The sequence below is a fragment of the Miniopterus schreibersii genome (assembly GCF_964146895.1).
Source record: "Miniopterus schreibersii genome assembly, chromosome: 13".
Lineage (NCBI taxonomy): Eukaryota > Metazoa > Chordata > Mammalia > Chiroptera > Miniopteridae > Miniopterus > Miniopterus schreibersii.
Genome location: NC_138113.1, coordinates 23,851,972 through 23,873,147, shown reverse-complemented (window position 1 = coordinate 23,873,147; position 21,176 = coordinate 23,851,972). Strand labels below are relative to the sequence as shown.

At 40.1% G+C, this 21,176-nt stretch overlaps 1 protein-coding gene across 1 annotated transcript in view; it reads right to left on the bottom strand.

The window, feature by feature from the left end:
* The window catches only part of SOCS5 (suppressor of cytokine signaling 5), a 41,960-nt gene extending 23,516 nt beyond the window's left edge, over positions 1–18,444 (bottom strand). The window contains exon 1 of the mRNA XM_081156805.1: positions 18,250–18,444. The gene's annotated coding sequence lies outside the window, so the exon portion shown is untranslated. The remainder of the gene's footprint in view (positions 1–18,249) is intronic.
* Positions 18,445–21,176: the final 2,732 nt, after the last annotated feature.

Genomic DNA, 21,176 nt, shown 5'->3' with positions numbered 1-21,176 from the left:
GTCACCAAAATGAAAGACATATTCCTCAGCCTTCTTCAGGCCAATGAGATACAAGCAGAAAAGCAGTGTGGGGGCTTTAGGGAAACTTCAAGAGATAGCTTGCATATAACCTTAATCCCTTTTTTGCTCCTTTGTACTTATGCTGCTTAAAACAGATACCTCAGTTTTGGACCATGAGGACAAAGGTCTGAGAAATATGAGAGATTCTGAAGTGATGTGCTGGAAATTACTCCCCCACTGATTTCGTGGAGAAGAGCTGTCATTTCAGCTCTACACAGCAAATTCCAAATTGTTATAGGAGAAAATAAATTCGCTCTTGTTTTTAGGTCATTGTTATTTTGGTGGTTCAGTTACTTGTCACTGTACATAATCCAAACGAATGCAGGGGGTCAGGGAAGGCTTCCCAGAAAAGGTGATTTTGAGTTAGGTTTTGAAGAATGAATAGTTACTTGCCAAGTAGAAAAAGGCATTTCAGTTTCAGGCAGAGATAATGTAAAGACACAGACTCAGGACAGAGTCTGGCTTTCCAAAGGATGAGGAGTGGTGCAGGTGGCTGATGTATAAGACAGGTGGAGTGAAGTAAAAGAAAAAGCAACCTGAAAGCTGGAAAAATCAGACTCTCAAGAGTCCTCTTCCATGCCATTTGCTAAAGAAGATGCTTTTACTCCTGCACTTGGTCATATGAAATGACTATGAATTCACAGATGATTGTCCACATATTTTAGAAGAGCCAAATGCCTCAGTCAGAAAACAATCAAAGCAATATGGATTAAGGTATAAAAAGGGAGAACAAGAAAATCTTATTTCGATAGGAGAAAGGCACACTGGTGTTTCTGTACATGCTGAGGACTAGAAGAAATAATATCTGGCACAAAGAAAAGGAGCATACATATAGTCTGGCAATGTCTGGCCGAGGTAAAGATTAGAATGCCTGCCCTTTAAAGTAAACTGAGGTCAATGAATTATAGTATAACTATGAGCATCTGATTATAATACACTTTATTTTTGTTACTTGTCTACACCCATGGTTTCCTTTCACAAGTGGCTGTCAAGCTGAACAGTATCTGGTCTATAGCAGGAGCCTTGTATTTGATGATCAAATACCTTTTCCTATCCAAGAAGAGTTAAAAATATGAGTGAGGGAGAAAAAGAACTGTGCTCCTTAAGGCTGAGTTTTAATTTTTACTCAAGCAGGTAGTATTCTTTTATTTTTCTGCAATGATCATGTATTATTTTTATAAATTTATAGTTTTATAATTTAAAAAACCAACCATCTATGCCCCATCAAAAAAACAAAAAGTGGCAGCAACTATTATCTCACAGAAGTATCAGAGACAAATTATTGAGAGGGCATATGGCCTCTGTGACTCTGTCATCTGTCTCAACTTGCAGGAGACAGTAAACAGACATCAACATTGAGATGACACAATGTTGGAATTACCTGACGAAGATTTTAAAGCATCTATTATTGAAAATGCTCCAAGAAGGCAAACACTCTTGAAATGAATAGACGGTCTCGGCAAAGAAAAAGAACCAAATGTAAATTTGAAAAATGAAAAATATAATAATTCACTTCAAGGCTCAGCAAGCAAAATGGAGATGACAAAAGAAAAGTCAGTGAATTTGAAGACTGGTGGAGAGAAATCACCTAGTCTGAACAATAAAGAGAACAAAAAATGAAAAGAGCCTCAAGAACCTCTGGGACGCCAAAAGTCTAACAATGATGTTACTGGCATCCTAAAAGGAGAGTGGTAGAGTACAGTGCAGACAAGTATTTAAGGAAATAATGGCTTTTAAACTTGGTAAAAGGCACAACATGTATACAGATTTGCGAAGCTCAGAGGACCAAAACAGAATAAACCCCTAAAAAATCCATGCCCAGACACATCATAGTCAAACTGATAAAAACTAAAGACAAAGAAAAAATTGGAAAGCAGCCAGAAAAAAAAGTGATACACTGCTTATAGGGAAAAAGCAATATGAATGAATCTAAATTTCTCAGCAGAAACCATGAAGTGCAGAAGGAAATGGCATATTTTCAAAGGACTTAAAGATAATTATCAATACAGAATTTCTGAAGAATATATTCTTCAGAAATGAAGGCAAAATAAAGACACTCTCAGGTGAAGAAGAAATTAAGAGAATTCATTGCCAGAAGATCTGCTCTAAAGGAATTACTGAATGGCAGAAGGAAAATGATGCCAAGGGAAAAAACGGAACAACAGTAATGAAGAAAGAAAAAAGAAATGATAACCACCTGGGTAAATATAATAAATTATTTTTCTCTTCTTAAATTCTTTAAAATGTTTGGGGGTTAAAAGCAAAAACTACAATGTTGTCTGACGGGGTTTTCCATGTATGTAGATGTGATATTAAATGACACGATAAAACAGAAAAGGAGGAGGGTAAAGAGACAGTGTTAAGACTTTTACATGCCACTTAAGTGGAAAAAATATTTATTCCAAGTAGACTATAGAAATTTAAATACGTACATTATAATCCCTGAGCAACCATATATACACACAGACACTAGAATGAGATATGGTAAAACAAAAAACAAAAACAATAAACTAAAAGAGAATACTAAAAACTGTTCAATTAACCCAAATTAAGGCAGGAAGGGGGGAAAAGAGGTACAAAAAACAAACAGAAAATCCCTTATACTATCCCTTTGTGTCACACCCCTAACTATCCTGTTTTAACCCCTGACAACCACTGATGTTCTATAAATGGAATTATACAGTATGTAACCTTTTGAGACTGGCTTCTTTTACTCAGCATAATACTTTTAAGATTTATCTAAACTGTTGCATCTGTCAATAATTCATTCATTTCATTGCATTGCTCAATGGTATTCCATTGATAAACTGCACTACAATTTGTTTATCTAGTCACCTGTTGAAAGACATCTGTATTATTTCCAGTTTGGGGTAATTATGAATAGAACTATTAAAGCATTTATGTATAAGTTTTTCTGTGAACACAAGTTTTCATTTCTCTAGGGGTTGGGAGGGGGTGGGGGGAATGGGGAGATACTGGTCAAAGGGTACAAACTTTCACTTATAAGATGAATAATTTCTGGGGGGTCTAATATATGGCATTAACTACAGTTAATGTTACTGTACTGTATATTTGAAATTTGTTAAGAGCAGATCTTGAATGTTGTCACCAAAAAAAGGGGGTGTAATTAAGTGAGGTGATGGCTATGTAAATTAGCTTGACTGTACTAATCATTTCACAATGTATATGTGTCTCAAATCATCACATTGTGTACCTTAAATACATACGATTTTTATTTGTCAGTTCTACCTCAATAAAACTGAGGGGTGGAAAATGCTGACCGGGACCAAGTACTAAAACTGATTATAATTGCACCACTCCACAAACCATCCTAAGAAGGTATTAAATATTTCTTTTTGCCCCCCCCAAAAATAAACCAGTCCACCAAAACACACAAAGGATTATAATTCAAGACAGTATTCTCTATATATTTTTGGGTGGTTGCCATAAAAGTTAGTAGATCTTAGACTGAGTTTTAAGAAACAAAACACAACCATATGACCAAAGGCATTTATTTAAATAAGTAACCAACCTCACCATCCCTGTGTCCTAGTTTTTAAAGCATTAAATGTAAGTTGTCTGTGGGAGCACTCAATTCCTTTTAAATGACAATAGCATGTTTATAACTTTTCAATCTTTAATCTTCAGAGGATATGAGGTTTAAGTAGTAAATCCAGCTCTTTTAGAGCTGAAAGTATGTTAATATGTAAACCTTGGGGCAATTAAAAAATTGACAACAAATATTTACCTACTGTTAAACAAGTTAATTATTGAGTGCTTAAATATTCCAAGCCATAAGGGTCATACAAAAGAGATCAAAATGGTACAGGTCCTCAAGGACTTAGCTGAGGAGACAATACAGACCCATGAGATAGACACCAGAACTGTAAATAAGGTATTATGTAGATTAGAGAACAATATCTAAATAGACATCAAAACATTCTTTAACTAGTTTCCCATAAGTCAAATGGTAATTCAGAAGAGAAAATAATTTTATCTGATGTAGAGAGGTACTGGGATACAGTGAAAAGCAGAATGTACTGAAAGTCTAGAGCCCTGTCTGAACTCTGCCATTAAACTCTTGGGTAAGTCCCAACTGCTCCATAGTGCACAGTTAGTAGATATGGTGCCTGACACAAAAAGGACATTTGTTCACTCACCACTGATTCGGTGGCTAAGCAAGGAAGAAGGGGCAGGCAGGGGCTTCTTCTGGAAGTGACTCACTCAGGATGTCTGCAACTCAGGACTATGGCAAGCTCCCTGCTTGAATTCAATACAGCCTTCTCACAACCATGTGAAAGAAAGGATGCTGACACCCAAAAGGAGGAGCTAGCCACTCTCCTTGCCTCCAGAACACAAACTCTTGTATCAAGGGCCTCACTGTCCTGGGCCCAGCTGCATTGGCACCTCACAGTCCCAGGGACCCCCTATGATGCATCAGCTGTCTGGCTTAGTTTCAGTCTGGGTCTCTGAGTCTTAGTAAGCTTCTCTGAAAGAAAGGGAAGCAGATCAGGTCCTTTACAACATCACAATCTATTAGTATGAAAATGAGAAATATTAACCATAGAACACAAACCTTACTAAGCTGTCAGCTATGAGTAAAACAGCTTATTACATTTGTTATCTCAACTTTGTTTGTTCTACAAGAAATATCAAACTTTTAAAAATGCCAAATAGGAAAAGCAAAACACTATTAAATTCTTTAAAAGAATGATCCTTACCTTAGTCTCAAAATATTAAAATGGCTAGATCTCACAGTAAAACATAATCTATGCAGAGTCATCACAGTTCTTCACTAGATTGAGTTAATTTTTGTGACTCAGAACAATATTCTTGTAAATCAAGTACTGCTAGTACCTCTAGAACACTAAGTGCAGTAGAGCTCCCAGCAATGTCTGCAGGCAGCAGGAAAAGGTCAGGAGTGCCCTTCTTAATTTCCAGACCTAAAATCCAGAAGTCGAAGAAAACAAATAATCTTAACAGTTACCAAGTGGCAACGATGTGCTAGGCACTGTCCTAGTCGCTTTACATGGATTACTGTATTTGGTTCTCAAAATAATCCTATGAGGTGACTAGTTATTACCACATTTGTAAGGATGAGAAAATTTCCCACAGCTACAGAGCACTTCACAAAGCCTAAAAATAAGGTAATCAAAGAATGTTTCCTTAAGCCTTTAGGAAAACACTCTGATCAGTGGACCAATTGTTCACATCTCTTTGGTAGATAGATGTAGCCTTATAATGAAGATGTAGACTACCAAGCCATCATGGCTGGATGTTATTTCTTAATGTAAATTAAGAAATTTTGTTTTCTATATGTCTTCATTAAATTTGCTTGAAACCAGTTCCCCTGATCAAACTGAGTTTCTAGATCTACAACTGCTGAGGAAGAGACACCAGACTATTCAAGTTAAGGTGATCCTTTGAGGTCTGCTATGAATGGCACCTCCCTGGAGGAGATGGCTATTTCTTTGTTCATTAACCACAACATTCCTTTGTCTCTTTTTTTGAATATTAACTTTCTCCACTGGATTTCTAACATGCTCTATATATAGCAAAAAATGTGAGACTGAGTCACTAGAGTGAGTTCCTAAAGAGCACCGGGTCCATATGCTTAAGATGCCCTGGAGAGAGACAGCAAATATAATAATTTATTAAGAAAACTAAAGACTATGACTTCCAGTCTTTCTTTAACATATGGCCATCCACATCTGCAAAGAGGTGGGGAGTAACAGTGGCTGAGAAAGGAAGACAAAAAAATCTTTTAAAAACTGCTCTGGAAAAGTAAAATGGAAAGAAAGCAATACAAAGTATATAAAAAATGTACAAAGAAGTACTTGATGGAAACCCACACTTTTAAACAATGAAACATGGAACATTGCGTTAGTTGGGAAAAGTTCAGAATATATATTACACATACAGTGTAAGAATAAATGTCTCTTCCACTAAATCTATACTGATAAAACTCAAGTTAAAGGATCTGTAAAAATGGAGAAGAGGCATGGTTAAGATGAGAAAAACTAAAACCACTTAAATCTTTCTCTTATCCTCCCAATCATTAATTTTGTCAGAATTTTAAAAATTAAAATAGTTAGGGTTCTTTTGGGGGGGGGGGTGACTGAGTACATGCTTATTGTAGAAAATATGAAAAATGTTAATAACGTAGTATTAAGAATATGTTCTCTAAACTAGATCCAGAGACATGGAAGCGTGCAATAGACTGATGAATCTCAGAGGGAAGGGATGGGGGTGGGGGTAGAAAGAGATTAATCAAAGAATTTATATGCCTAATCCATGGACACAGTGGCATAATCCATGATGAAGGCCTGGGGGTAGGAGAGGGGTGGAGGGGGTCAATGGGGAAAAAAAGGGGTATCTGTAATACTTTCAACAATAAAGACAAATTAAATTTTTAGGAAAGAGTATGTTTTCTGACCATAATAGCATTAAATGAAAACACAGTAACAAAAGGATACCTGAAAAATCCCAAATATTTGAAAATTATTTGACAACACTCTTCAGAACAATCCATGGGTCAAAAAAAAAAAAATTATAAGGGAAATCAGAAAATATTTTGAATGAAATGCTAATGAAAATGTAGAGCTTTAAATGTTGATATTTAAAAAATTTTTTTTTAAATCAATGATCTAAGTAAGCTGTCACCTTAACTAGAAAAAGTAGAGCAAATTAAACCCAAAATAAGGATGAAGAATGAAAGATAAGAGCTCAAATCATGAAACAGAACGATAAACCACAGAAAAAAAATCAACAGAACCAAAAGTTGATTATTTTAAAGGATTGATAAAATCGATAACTCCTAGCTAGACTAATCAAGGGGGAAAGGAGAAAATGAATCCAATAGCACAATGAAAACAGGAGCATCAATACAGATCCGACCAAGATAAAAAGCAAATGCCATTTCATAACATGTATAATTTATTTTCAAGCTGATAAATTTGACAAGTTAGATAAAATGGAGAGATTCCTTGAAAGACACAAATTACCAAAACAGGCATAAACAGAAACAGAAGATCTGAATAGTGTTATATCCATTCTTTTAAAAATTGAATCCTTGATTAAGAACCTTTCCGCAAAGAAAACTGCAGGCCCAGGTGGCTTCATTGGTAAATTCTATCAAACTCTTCCATAAAAGAAAGGAACATTGCTGGTAGAAATGTAAAATGGTAAACCCACCTTGGACTTTGTTGTCAGTTCCTCCTAATGTTAAATATACGCACATTCTATAACCCAGCAATTCCACTGCTAGGTATTCATCCACAATGTATGTCACAAAAAGCCTTGTATAAGAATGTTCATAGCAGCTTTAGTTGTAACAGTTGAAAACTGGAAAAAACCCTTTCCACAATAATAATAAACATATTATAGTATATCCATTCAATTGAACACGTGTCAGCAACTAAAAGGAAGTAACTACAGTTACATGTAACATGGATGAATCTATATTTTAAACAAGAGCTTCATATAATTTTTATGCCCAGGCAAGTTTGAGAACCATGGTTATGGAAGTACATAAGAAAACAAAAAGAGATAATATAAGGGATTTAGGTAGTTTATAATCAGTGCCATATATGCCACCGTAAATTATACGTAACAGTTGTCATCTTCCGTAAGTGCTTAATTGCCATTTAAATCACATTACAATATTCCTCTGTTCATGTTCAATTTTCTACTTATGTGCTTCAAGGAGTTCCAATTCCAAATTTTAGTCTTCAATCATCTAACTCTACCCTAATTTCTCATCAATCCCAACTCATACCGTGCATTTTAGATAAGAAGTCCTGTTCGCCAGCTTCCTTGCTTTTTCTTGCTTAATGTTCCACTTTTTTGGTGTTTTTCCCACCTCTTTAATAGTGTTATTCTTACTTTTCACTGCACAGACCTGTCTTTCTACCTCCTTTAAAACTGAACCAAAACATCATCTTTTCCACTAAGTGCTAAACCACCTCAGATTCTTTCCAAATTCTCTCAGCACTTGAAGACCTTGCTCCTAATATATGTATTTTACTGAATTTGGACATCTCTTCTATTATGACTCACTAACTCCATCCCCTGGCTTAGCAGTAGAACCTTTGGGTTCAACGAATTTAAAAAGATTACAGTCCTCTTCAAGGTTCATTCTCTTGTGCTGTTTTTACTTTTCTCTCTGGCACTCTATTTGCCAGAGGCTTACACTCTATAGGGCTGGAGGGGTAGGAGAGAAAGAGGCAGAGAGATGGCTGATTATGGCTGCTCTGGACTAGATTATAAAGAAGGTGAAAAAAGCCTATAGGTTTCAGTATCTGTTCAGACTGCCTCACCAGCCCAAGGAAGCATACAGGATTCGAAAAAGAGACTTCAGGTGAGGCATAAGGAAGTGTGCTTGTCTATGAATTCTGCGTTGTACTAGGTGGCCAGATAGGGTGCAGTGCAGATTCACGGACACTAAAATACTTCTGCCTGTCTGGCAGGAAATATTTCTATGTATTCTTTATAAGGCTAGGGGTGGCAGTTTGACTGGAGGTGGGCAAAAGGTAAATACTAAAAATCAAACTAAGTGCCAGTACTCTTTGCTCTGCATACATTATTACTTAGGAATCACTTGTCTAATTTTCAAATTTCAACTATAAACAATGCCCTCCAAATCAAATCTATAAACCTGACCATGCTCCTGAGCTAGGCCAACATTTCCAACTGATCTCTTAGTCCTGTCATTACTTACCTAAAATGCTTAACTAGTTATCTGAAAGCAAACTCAATATTCCACCCCCTCTCACACCTGCACACATTCTACTGCCAAGTCGGGAACCTTACACTCATTCTCAACTTTATCATCTCCAAACACTAACCATGTCTGGAAGCCTCATATTTCTAAATATCTCTGAAATCAGTGCTCTTGTTCCTATCCCCACTACCAATTCCTTAATTCAGACCATCATTATCTCTTTCCTGAACTAGGGCAGAGCTTTAAATGATGTCCTTGACTGTAATCTACCTCCGAGAGGCCAGAGAGACTGCCTCATTCACTCATCCTGCCATATGTATTACTTGATGAATAAATGCCTCCAATCTCTGTTCCTCCAGACTACTCTCTTTATTATTGCTATAATCAGTTTTCTAAAACACCAAACTATCTGTGTCACTTCTCCACCTATAAAACAAAATAAAAATCCAAACTCCTAGTATGGCATATAAAACTATTCACAATTTGTTCCCATTTTCCTTGGTTCTAGTATGACTTCCTAATTTTTTCCTGCACTCATTACAGAACATCAAACTTCGTCCTTTTACTTAAATACACTATGACCTTTCTTTTTAATAAACTAGAATAAATAGCAACACAGTCCGGCTTATTTTATTTTTATGAGCACCCTTACACTATTTAAAGCCGTTAGCTAAACCTGTACAGCAATAATGACTGAAGAAACAATCAGATAATACAGCCAACTGTCAGGTATCTTATTTATTAACACGGTCAGTACAGGCTAAATGGAAAAGTGAATAGTGTTTCAACCACCCGCTGAGCGTCTTCTTACAGTAAATTAATGTTAAAAGTCTTCAGTTACAGACTTACTGCCCTCCCTTTGATTCACAGGCACAAACAGAACTATAACTCAATTTTCTTCACATCTATCCATTTCCTTTCTCTCATCTTTAATACCTCCCTTCCCCACTAGTTTCTCCTCTTGCACTTTTCTCCTCCTGCTGAGTTTTCGCAGCATCCTCTTTGTCCACCCTTCACAAGAACATCAGTATTCTTCTACCACTTTTAATAGTAGAGCAGTAAAAATTTACAAAGCACTTTCACATATACTTACTTGGTTCTTACACCTCATTTGGGGGGATTCTAAAATAAAAAAATATAAAATATATGTGTATGTATAACATTATATATAGCAGATGCTGCCCTTATAAGTAAAATATAGGATATTTTTCTTATATTTTAACTCAAATTTGGGGAAACTCCAGTTCAAAAAGTTCAGTGACCCTCTTCACCTGCTCCTCTCTTAAGACACGGCTTCTGCCTTCCCCTCCATCCAGAGCAAGAATGTTATGCCTGTTTCAATGTTATCAGAATATTTTCACACCACTAGAAGAATCCAGGTCTCTGAACTCCTACTCTGGTGTTCTTTTCTACCAAACAAGATTTTCCTTATTAACTAATGTTACATTTATTAATGCCCATTAATTATCCAGCATTTTATAAAGTCAGAAGAAGAAACATTTTATGGGCAGCCAGTGTTGATTTACCAATCTCAAGGGTAAAACTGTATACCAAAACATCCCTAGCTTTCCTTAAACATCAGGAATTTAAGGAATGCCTCTAAATCCTCTGAAAATATCTAGATACTGTCTTTTGTGGTAGACATCCAAAGCTGCCACAGCAAAGGAGTAAAATAACACTTAATAAACCTTAAACTAAACTATTACATGTTTTAAGAGATGTCTCTTAATATCTTGGGAAATGTTCAGGATTAACAATCAAAAGACCAGGGCCACAGTCCCAACTCCAATACATATTTATTTGGCTGACTTGGGAAAGTCATTTAATCTCCCCGAGTCGAATTTCCACTTTGATAATACCACCTACCTTCCACAACTGTTAAGAGAAATAAATGAAAGAATGACTGCAAACCACTTAGCCTGGAACACAACAGTAAAAAAACGGTAACCCCTTTTATAATTATTTTTACATACAACATTTTCGTTTTTAGAACCAAGCCCAACAACCCTTAACATGTTTTTGGACTTTGTGACCCAGCAGCAACTACAATAAATGCCTTCAAAGAAGTTATTTCCATGACTTCTGTACCCCCTTCCTAGGTCGTAACTCAGGTCTTAGAAATATAATTTGGAATATCTCCTCCTAAATGCATTGTCTTGTTCTCTGCCACATGCAAACGCATCAAAAGATGTTCCTGTAGCTTCTCCTTGTTGGCTTGACTTTTAATTACCTGGAACAGCACACAGAGTCAGCTGCAAATCTGGCAACTTTTACTGCCAGTATGTTTTTTTAATCACTTGTTTAAAACTGTTAAATAAATTTGGTCCCAGCACTGGTCACCTGAAGGTTAATGAGGTTGGACTGGTGTCTCATGTTAATAATCAAAGTAAAAAACTAAATAATTAGATAAATCAGCTCCCGTTTGGCCACAGGAATATTTTATTGATTTTTTTTTTTTTTAAGAGAGAGAGGAAGGGAGAGAGAGAAAGAGAGAAACATCAATTGGTTGCCTCCCACACAAGCCTGAGTATGTGACCTGACTGGGAATTGAGCTCGTGACCTTTGGGTGCATGAGATGACGCTCAACCACTGAGCCACATCGGCCAGGGCCTTAGGCATATTTTAACCCTTAAGAAATTACTTGGATTTCTCCCAACAGATTCTATTTAGTGTTTAGTAAATTTATCCTTTAGCTTTAGAAAATACTTCAGCAGTTTTCCTGATACAAAGACATGCTCATCTATGGAACCCAAGATCTACACCAGGGCTAAATTACAAAATCCTGGTTTTCTTCAACATTTTTCTCTATCCAACCTCCGACTGCTTCCTCAGCTTCCCTTCCTCTGACTACCCACTATATATGTGGGCTTTAAGTTCATCTCCCAAATCATTTCCATTCTATCCTTCATGTTCCATTTTAAGTATATATATTATTTAAATAAGCTTCTATCATTTTCAATTTTTGAAATACATGTCATATACTTGACTATCACCTCTAACTGAAGAAGCTTGCTCAGAATAAAAAGACTGGATATTATTCCTATTATAGTAGTTTTCAAATTTAAAAAGTTGTAATTTGAAGACAATCACAGAGCAGATAAGCTCATTTCAAAAATATTTTTCAAAATTATCTTCATCACTGCTTCCTCTTATTAATTTTGATCAAAGATTACTGTATGTTATCTCATCAAAGTAAAGGTAAATTTAATTTTGGCATTAAACAGCCTATAAGAAAAATGCTTATGAACTATTAAGAGAACATGTGGAAACATATTCTCACTATATAGTATTTGGCAATGGAGTAATTAGTGTCTCTCAAGTCATTCCTTAGAATTTGTTACCTATATGTAGAAGAAAGCTAGGCAACTAATTCTCAGTTAAAGTACTCAGATATAGATTTATCTAACATTAACATGAATCAACATTTCAGCCAATACCCTTCAAGATTACCTCTACTCGAACCAGATTCAAAAACCCTTTCCCTTTTTAAAAAAAGTAGGATAGTTGGCTAACCCAGATGAAGATTTTCTAGATTGGGCAAGGCAAATGATTCGCATTTTCCCTCTGTCATTCTCTAAGATCTACACTGAAGCTAAGAAAGTAAACTGCACGGTCAATATCTACCCAGTCCACAAATCCATGAATTTTAAATATGAGTACCAGGCAATTCACAATGCCATGATTGTTTTTAAATATACAATGAAAATTCCAATTTAATGAAAAATTGAGCAATGGTATTTTATTATAACATGGTATTTCTGATGTCTTCTGAAACCACATTTAACTAAATATTTTATTCATAGAATTAGATTATGTAATAAACTGGAACAAAAGATCCGCATGTCTAAATTCTATAAAATTTCTAAAAGCATGTCATGAGTCCAAAAATGTACAAGAAATTGTAATAATTTCATAATCTTTACTATAATCAAAAGAAGATTAGGAATTGGTCACTCTCATACCAATTATTCACTCTCATTAAAACTCTGTATCAGTTAAAAATTAACATAACCCTGGAAACTTTTGATGGCTCCATGTAACTCAGCCCTGCTAGCATCACTTCAGACTAAAGGGATGACCCATGTATTTATCATCTGAAGTACCACCAACAGAATGTTTGCCCGAGATCTAAAACAATATAGCAAGAATCCACTATGCAATAATATATAGGCTTTTAGAGCTATAACTTGTTTCTGATTTTAATCTCTAACCTGTAAAATAAACTCAATTTAATGAACTCTAAAAATAAGAGCAATTAAAAAATACTATGTGAAATACACTTAAAATAACTGAAATTAATGTTTAAAAAGAGGCATAAAAATAAGCTCATGTCTGACAGATGGTGAGAAGTTACATGTCATTACAGGAGGTAAAAATGTCATGAGAAGGAAAAAATCGCAAAAATACTTGAGAATCAAGGTTAAGAGGACTGTAAACAAAAGAAGAGCTGCTGTAAAAGCAATACAAGAACCTCCTTAGGCAGAAAGAACGAATATCCAAAAGAAATCTACCACTGTCACCACAAGATATATTTGCTAAACCACATGCTGATGACACTAATTAGACCTGGGTTACAGCAAATTAAAAAAAGAACAAAACGTGCCACTGCCGGGTTTGCTCAGTGGTTAGAGCGTCGGCCTGTGGAATGAAGGGTCTTGGGTTTGATTCTGGCCAAGGGCATGTGCCTCGGTTGCAGGCATGATCCCCTGCCCGGCAGGGGTTAGTGCGGGAGACAGCCAATTGATATCTCTCTCACATCGATGTTTCTCTCTCTCTCTCTTTCCCTTCCACTCTCTCTGAAAAGCAATGGAAAAAATATCCTCTGGTGAGGATTAAAAAAAAAAAAGCATTAAAAAAAGGACAAAATGTTACAAAATTAAAGTTATGCAAATTTTATTACTAAAACCTAACAGTTTAATGAATGAAGCCATCAAAATGTTCAGTTAATAGAAAGCAAGGTTCAACGGTCTTCTCATGGTGCCACTGGCAGAAGGGGTTTAATAACAGACCTTCTAAGTTCCTGGTTTCCTTATCTAAGCATACCCAGTAGGCCTCTAGAACTCAGTAGAATAACTACAAATCTTTCTTTTTTAAAAAATATGTCTTTATTGATTTCAGAGAGGAAGGGAGAGAGAAAGGGAGAGGGAGGGAGAAGGAGGGGAGAGAGAAAGAAACATCAATGGTGGGAGACTCGTCATTGATCAGCTGCCTCGTGCAAGCCCTGACCAGGGATCAGCCCCAAACGGGCATGTGCCCTGACCAGGAATTGAACCACGATCTCCTAGATCCCAGGTCGATGTTCAACAGGTGAGCAAATACCTGCAAATCAATTTTAACATTTTGGTTCTAGAATAATGAAACTGTGACAAGGGTCTCCCGATGACATTCAGAAAAAGAGACACCTAACTTAATATGCACATCTAATTAAAGATCCAAGGTGAACAGGAGGAGGAAAAAAAAGAGAGCATCATTTGCACTAACTGCCCTTAAGGCAGACTATTTTTTTACCTAGGAAAAGTGGCTTTGTTAACAGCAAGGAGACAAGTGGGAATACAACTGCCTGTATATACTTACTGAACCATAAAGAATAAGGTCTAATATTTCTGTACCCTTACCATGTGCTAAAGAAGCACTTTTAATCCTAACTAATATCCTATGAGGTAGATACTTTTATTACTCTCACTTTACAGATGAGGAAACCTAGGTATACAGTGGTTAAATCACTTGCCAGAGATCATAATGTTATTAAGAGGCTGAAATATAATCCAGTTTTTCTCTATTACAGCTATGATAGAAATTATGTTTTCATAATTATCATGTAATTCTATTACTGCTCTTTTTTAAAGGTACTAGAATCCATTTTAATATAAAACCCTCACACTTACTGAAAGTAGTATTTTAAATATATAATTTACTTTGAAAATGAGCCTTTTGATCTGAAAATATTTTAAGCAATTAATTTTTAGCATAAAAATTATAGAACACTAAGAAGCTTATCTAACATTTTAAACTTAGATGACAGTTTTCCCCTCTCCCATGAGAGAAATATCAGCACTTCTACTAACAATGCAGCATATTGTTTAAAAATTTTCAGTAAAAGCTCAACCAGTTTCACATCACTTCATGTATAAAAGTAGTCAACTAGGAGAATTTGGAACTGGAATTCTTACACGCTGCTGGTGGGAGGATAATATGGTACAAACATTTTGGAAAACAATTTGGCAGTTTCTTAAAGAACAATCCCAACCACAACAAAAAACACTCCTTGTATCCAACCCAGTCATTCCACTCCTAGCTATTCACCTAAGAGAAATGAGAGCATTTATCCATACAATGATTTTCACCTGAATGCTTATAGAAGCTTTATTCTTTTAACAACAAAAGAATAAAAACCACCCAAATGTCCTCAATAGAAGAATGAATAAGCAAACTGCGGGAGAGCTATAATGGAATACTACTCAACAAATAAAAGGTAACAAACTAAAGGTACGGATAATAACAAGGACAAACCTCAAAACAATTATGCTGAGCAAATGAAGCCAGATAAAATCAAGTACACACTCTATGAATTTGTTTATATAAAATTCTAGAAAATGCCAAGTACTCCATAGTGACAGAAAGCAGATCAGTGGGTTGCCTGGGAACGGGGAAGGGGCAGAAGAGAAGGATTACAGAGACAGGACATTTTAGGAGGTGATGAATATGTTCATTATCTTGACTGTGGTGGTTTTGTAATTGTACACTTTAACATGTGAAGTTTACTGTTTGTTAATTACACATCAATAAAGCTGTTAAAAATGAAGAAAAAAAAGTAGTCAACTCAAACTTCCTCATCCTTAGAAGGGAACAACATCACAAATAATCCAAAAACCATTTATAGTAGGCACTAGAGTGCTTTAAACACTGTGCTTTCTGCCATCTTTCCCTGCCATCATAATGAGGCGCATGAATGTACTGGCTGATGCTCTCAAGAGCATCAACAATGCCAAAAAGAAAGGCAAACTTTAGGTTCTTATTAGGCCGTGCTCCAAAGTCATCGTCCAGTTTCTAACTGTGATGATGAAGCACGGTTATATTGGTGAATCTGAAATGACCGATGATCACAGAGCTGGGAAAATTGTTGTAAACTGCATGGGCAGGTTCAACAAGTGTGGAGTGATCAGCCCCAGATTTGATGTGCAACTCAAAGATCTAGCAAAATGGAAGAAGGACTTGCTCCCATCTGTCAGTTTGGTTTCACTGTGCTCAGTCGGCTATGCCTACTGAGGTTGGATCATGACGAAAACACACAGGAGGGGAAATCCTGGGATTCTTTTTCTAGGGATATAATACAGATGTGCAAATAAAATGCCTCAATAGAAAAAAAAGAAAATAAACACTGTGAATGTGGTAAAATAGAAAAACACTAGACTACAGTCCAGAGACCTGTCTACCAATCCTGGCTCCATCACTAACTAGCAATTTTGTCCCTTCCAGTCCTCTGGGCCTTGTTTCCTGATCTGCAAAATAATCATCTCCATGGTCTACTCTTCTAGCTCTAGAAGAAATGTGACTCATACACATACATCTTTGTTCCAAGCTTCCCATTCTCATTGTTTTAGTTATTACTGCATTATTGTCCTTCAGTTCTACAAAGGGAGAAAACAGCCCATTCTAAACAAAGGTGATGGGGGATAGTCTTTCCAACTACTGGTTTGCTACTGATGAGTCTTAAGGTGAAAAATGCAGAAGCTATTATAATGTTTAAAGGTGTTAGGTTTCATGTTTTAGGCTACTGTTTTGTGTGCCAGTACATTCTCCCTGAGGACAAACAGCAGAATTCAAGGACAATAGGGAAAAAATGTAATTATCCATTAATTATTCAAGAACTAAGGAGTTGCCAACTGAAAATATTAACTTTTTTGCAGATTTTCTCTGACTGATGAATTGCATTAAAAGGCAAAATCTGATCTATAAAATTTTATCACATATATTTAAGTACTCCCTAAAAAAGCTTTTATTTAGTAAATTATGAGAAATGAATAAGATAACACTTATGATTAAGGAAATATTTAAAAGATTAAAGATCTAGCTGTGCAATTTAGCTGATTCTCAGCGACATGAAGAACCTCTAAGGGCTGCCAGAGAGGTGGATTCTGTGGACTTCACTCACTGCCTAACCCTGGTATGCATTTTCTATGTTCCTAACCCATTCAAGAGTGTTAAGCAAATACAAGATTCTTAAAATTAAACTAAGCATCTGACATTAAGAATCCCAACTGTTAGAAAACTTCCACCTGATTTTAGTATTGGTTTCTAATGCTAGCTTACCAACATCTTTCCAGTTCAACACTTAAAGTGAAAATATCTTAAAACTTCTATAGAATTTATGGTTCCATTTTGCATGACCTTGCAAAGAAACAAAAGCAAGGGAAAGAAAGCATACGAATTACTTATTAATTTTGTAGAATAAAAGTCAGTAGCAAACTATAACAGTCCAGTCCAGTCTAAATGTTAAATTGGAAAGAACTAAGCCACTGCTATAAATGAAGAGACCTGAAGAAAGGATCTTCAGCAGCTGGAGAGGCTGCTACAAGAATTTCAAGGTGCAGCTTTGAGAATTTCCAGCAAAACTAATAACTGGTAAAACACCATCAAACACAGATATACATTTAAGAATAAAGGATAACTGACAAGGTCCAGCTGAGAGCCACCTTTTGGTGGGAACGCCAAAATATGTCAAAACCACCTTGTGACTCCCCAATCGCCCAGCCTACAAAGTTGAGACCCCAGCCAAGATGTGTACTTCAATTGTTTCTTAGCATCCTTCGTTAAATGCACCCCGCTCTCCGGGAAGTCGCCTCGCTTCGGCTATTTCACTGCCCAAAGCCCAGGACCCGAGAATCTCAGGACCCCAAGCAGTGCAGAGGAGCCTCCCAGCACCCGCCTGCGCATCCCTTTCCCCCTCGGGTTATAAACCCTGGAGGTGCTCCAGTCACTTCCCCCATCCAAGCGCCCCAGATCCTCCTCTCGTCTCCCAGGGGACCTCTTCTCTTCGACCTTGAGGACCCCCCCGTCAGAGCCTTAGAGCCCCAAGTGCGTTGGCGGGTGCCCCCTGCCCTGCAGCGCTCGCATTAGCCCACCACCTCCGGGGTCTGTCCCCCACCCACCTCGACCCGGGTCACAGACGCCCTCCTACTAGACCGGGGCGACCCCCTACCCCTTAGACACCCCACGCTCCTCCAACCAGAAAACAATTCCACAGAAAGGCATGGAGAGCCTACTAAGCGCAAGCTCCCACTACGCGCGGCGCGGGCTGCTCCGGGCTCGCCGTCCCACGCCCGCTGTCTCCTTCCCGGCCGGAGGGACCGGGGGGCGCCGCTGCCTCCGCCGGTGTGGAAGCGCCGGGCGCGGGCACCGGGGTCCGTAGAGGCGGCCGCGAAGGGCGGCGCGGGGGCCGGGGCCGGCGGGGGCGCGGGGACACTCACCGGCCGGGGCGCGCGGGGCGGCCTCATCCAGGGGCACCTGCGGCCAGGCAGGATGGGCCCGCGCGGCGCAGTCACGGAGAGGGCGAGGCGCCCGCCGCCGCTCCGTCCCCTCCGACTGCCCGGCGAGCGCGGGCTCGCTCCCTCCGGACGAAGCTCGGGGACCCTGGCTCGGCCGGATGCCCGCCAGCCCCCACCCCTGCCCCGGCCGCCTCCCCCTCTATACCCTCTCCCCTCCCCCCTCCCCCAGCCCCCACCGGAATGGAAAATACCTCCCGGGGCGGGGGGCGGCGGGGCACGCCTCTCTGAAGGGCAGCCTACCGTGACCAATAGCAGGCGGGGCTCTGGGGGGGCGGGATTCCGAGCGGCCAATCCGGGGACAGGTAGGTGAAGGCCGCGGGAGGGAGGCGGGGCGCGAGAGCCCGGCGGCCGGGGAGCCGGGGAGGTCCGGCCGCTCGGGCGCGCGCCGCGCACGGCCGCCATTTTGGAGTCGGGCAGCTGCGACCGCGGCCGGTCCGGCCCGAGGGGAAAGGGAGGAGCCAGTCAGGTGGGAGAGAGGTGGTCACATGAGCTTGAGGGGCGGGGCGAAGCGGGCTGCGGCGGGCGGGGGCGTGGACGGCAGCGAGTCGCGGGGGCCGGGGTGGTCACGTGGTCGGCGTCGGGCCGCGGCTGGGCTCCGGGGCGGAAGGTCGGCCTGAGGTGGGAGAGGGAAGAAAGCCGTGCCCGGCGTCGGCGGCGCGGAGGAAAAGGAGAGGAAACCGATGAATGGGCCGGTGGGCCCGGGCGGAAAATGTGAATGAGCGTCCCCGGCTGCTTCCAGCGCGGGGCCCCGCCTCACTGCGGTACCGGATCCGCTGGAAGCCCGCACGCCCTTTAATTCGAGCGTTGCCACCCTACTGCAGGCTGTCGCGGGCGTGACGCACGAATCCTGGCGGGCCGTGGGTCTCCCGCGGTCGGCCCGCACTTCATGCAGCGGCGCCCGCTCCGGAGTGGCGGGAGGGCGGGAGCCTCGCGGTGGAGGTCGGGCGCTCGGGCCCCTGCCGCCCGCGCCCCTGCCGCCCGCGCCCCTGCCGCCCGCGCCCCTGCCCGGCGCACCCAGACACGAACAGCCACAGAGAGAAGCGCGCGCGGCCCTGGGGAGCTGGCATCGCTGTTTCAGTGCGCGCTTCAGGCTAAATGAGACTCCACTGGTCCCCCGACAGTGCTGCTCTGACAGCCTCCGGTGACATCGTGGAACCGAGACTGGGGGCACTCTTTAGTTCTCATGGATCTCTGCTGCAGTAGTCTATGGACGACGTCCTTGAAGCTTTTTCACCGCCCCAATGCGCAGCTCACCCCAGGTTCCCTGGAACCATAAGCCCTCCGATTGTCTCTCTTCAGCTAACCCAAGTCTGTTCTCCGTTGGCCTTTATGAGAGGCCAGGATCTGGTCCCTGGCCCTCCCCTCAGTGGCACATAGTCGTTCTGTTGCATAGAAGGTGATCTAACCATTTTGACAGCTGGGCGCACCTTTAGTGCATAGATGAGTGCTTTTGGACATCTCCACTTGAGCTTAGTCATTGGAACTCACATACCTTCAGAAGTCCACAAAATCTGTTCCTTCTCTGTCTTTATCTTCTTTGATAACATCATCCGTTTACTTAGGCAAACCAGGAACCTAGGAGTAATCCTTCAAGCTACTCCCTCAACTGTGTAACACCTTCCTATCCCTTCTAATTTTGTCCTGTTGATTAGATTTACTAAATGTACTTTCCTCTCCATTTCTACAGCCACTGCCTCACCTGGGCCATTTATTCATTAGGCCAATATTTACTAAGCACTTTCCTACATGCCAGGCATTGTTTGAGATGCTTAGGCTACAGTGATGAACAGAACTGACGAGGTTCCTGAATGCGGTGAGACATATACAAGAGTGTATCAGTAAAGTGACAAATAAACAAGGTAATTTGGGGGGTGCTAAGTGCTATGAAGACAAAAACAAACAAAACCCCACCACCACAAGGAAAAAGACAGGGACACCTGCAAGACCCTCCTGAAGTTGCTGCCCAGCTCTTCACCTCAGCCTTCCCCCAGCCCCAACACTCATCCTCCTTACTCTCTAAGAGATTATGGCCCAGACCCTTTCACCTGGAGTCTTGACTTCATTTCCTTTCATCTGCCAGAACTTTATGTTACAGTTACCTGAATACAAATCCCCCAACTAGAAGGTAAGCTACTTTGAGGGCAGGGATTATATCTTACCTTACACATCTTTGTGTCTCCGCAGCACCTTGGCCCGGAATAAGTGCTCACAAAATGAGTGTTCAATGAATCGGTGAATCTCCTGATACCTGAATTACTCTGCCACAAAAGCATCCCTGGCCGAAATCAGAATGGAAGGTCAGTGAATCCACCTCTTAGAGTGTAGTGGCAGTGATGCCTCACAGCAGGGGCAGGGTAATAATGAATTAGATCATCTGTGTTGGTCCCTTCCAGGCCTGGGATTCCATGATGCTGTGCCCCATGTGTGGCAGTAGTTGTTTCATAAACGCTATTTATTTGACAGTGCCAAGTACATGTGGGCAATTTAAGAGTACTCTTTGTTTCTGATGATGAGCTTCCAACCCAGAGTACTTTGGAATCATTGCCAGGATAGGCTCTGCTGGAGAAGGCTGCAGTGGCCACTTCACTTTGTGTTTCCAGGCCCTTGGGTATTGTACCCCGACAGGGAGGAAGATGTTGCCAGTTCCGGCATAGTCATTGTAATTAAACCCAAGTTCTGGCAAAGGGCAGTACATAATTATGAAGTATTATTATGGTTTTTATCATTATTAGACATCCAGCTGCCCAGCCCAGGAAACCACAGTAGTAAAACACTGAGAAGCCAAGCTCCTCTCCCAGCTGGCATGAATCAATACCAGGTGTATTGGCACACAGGCTTGCAGCTCCACT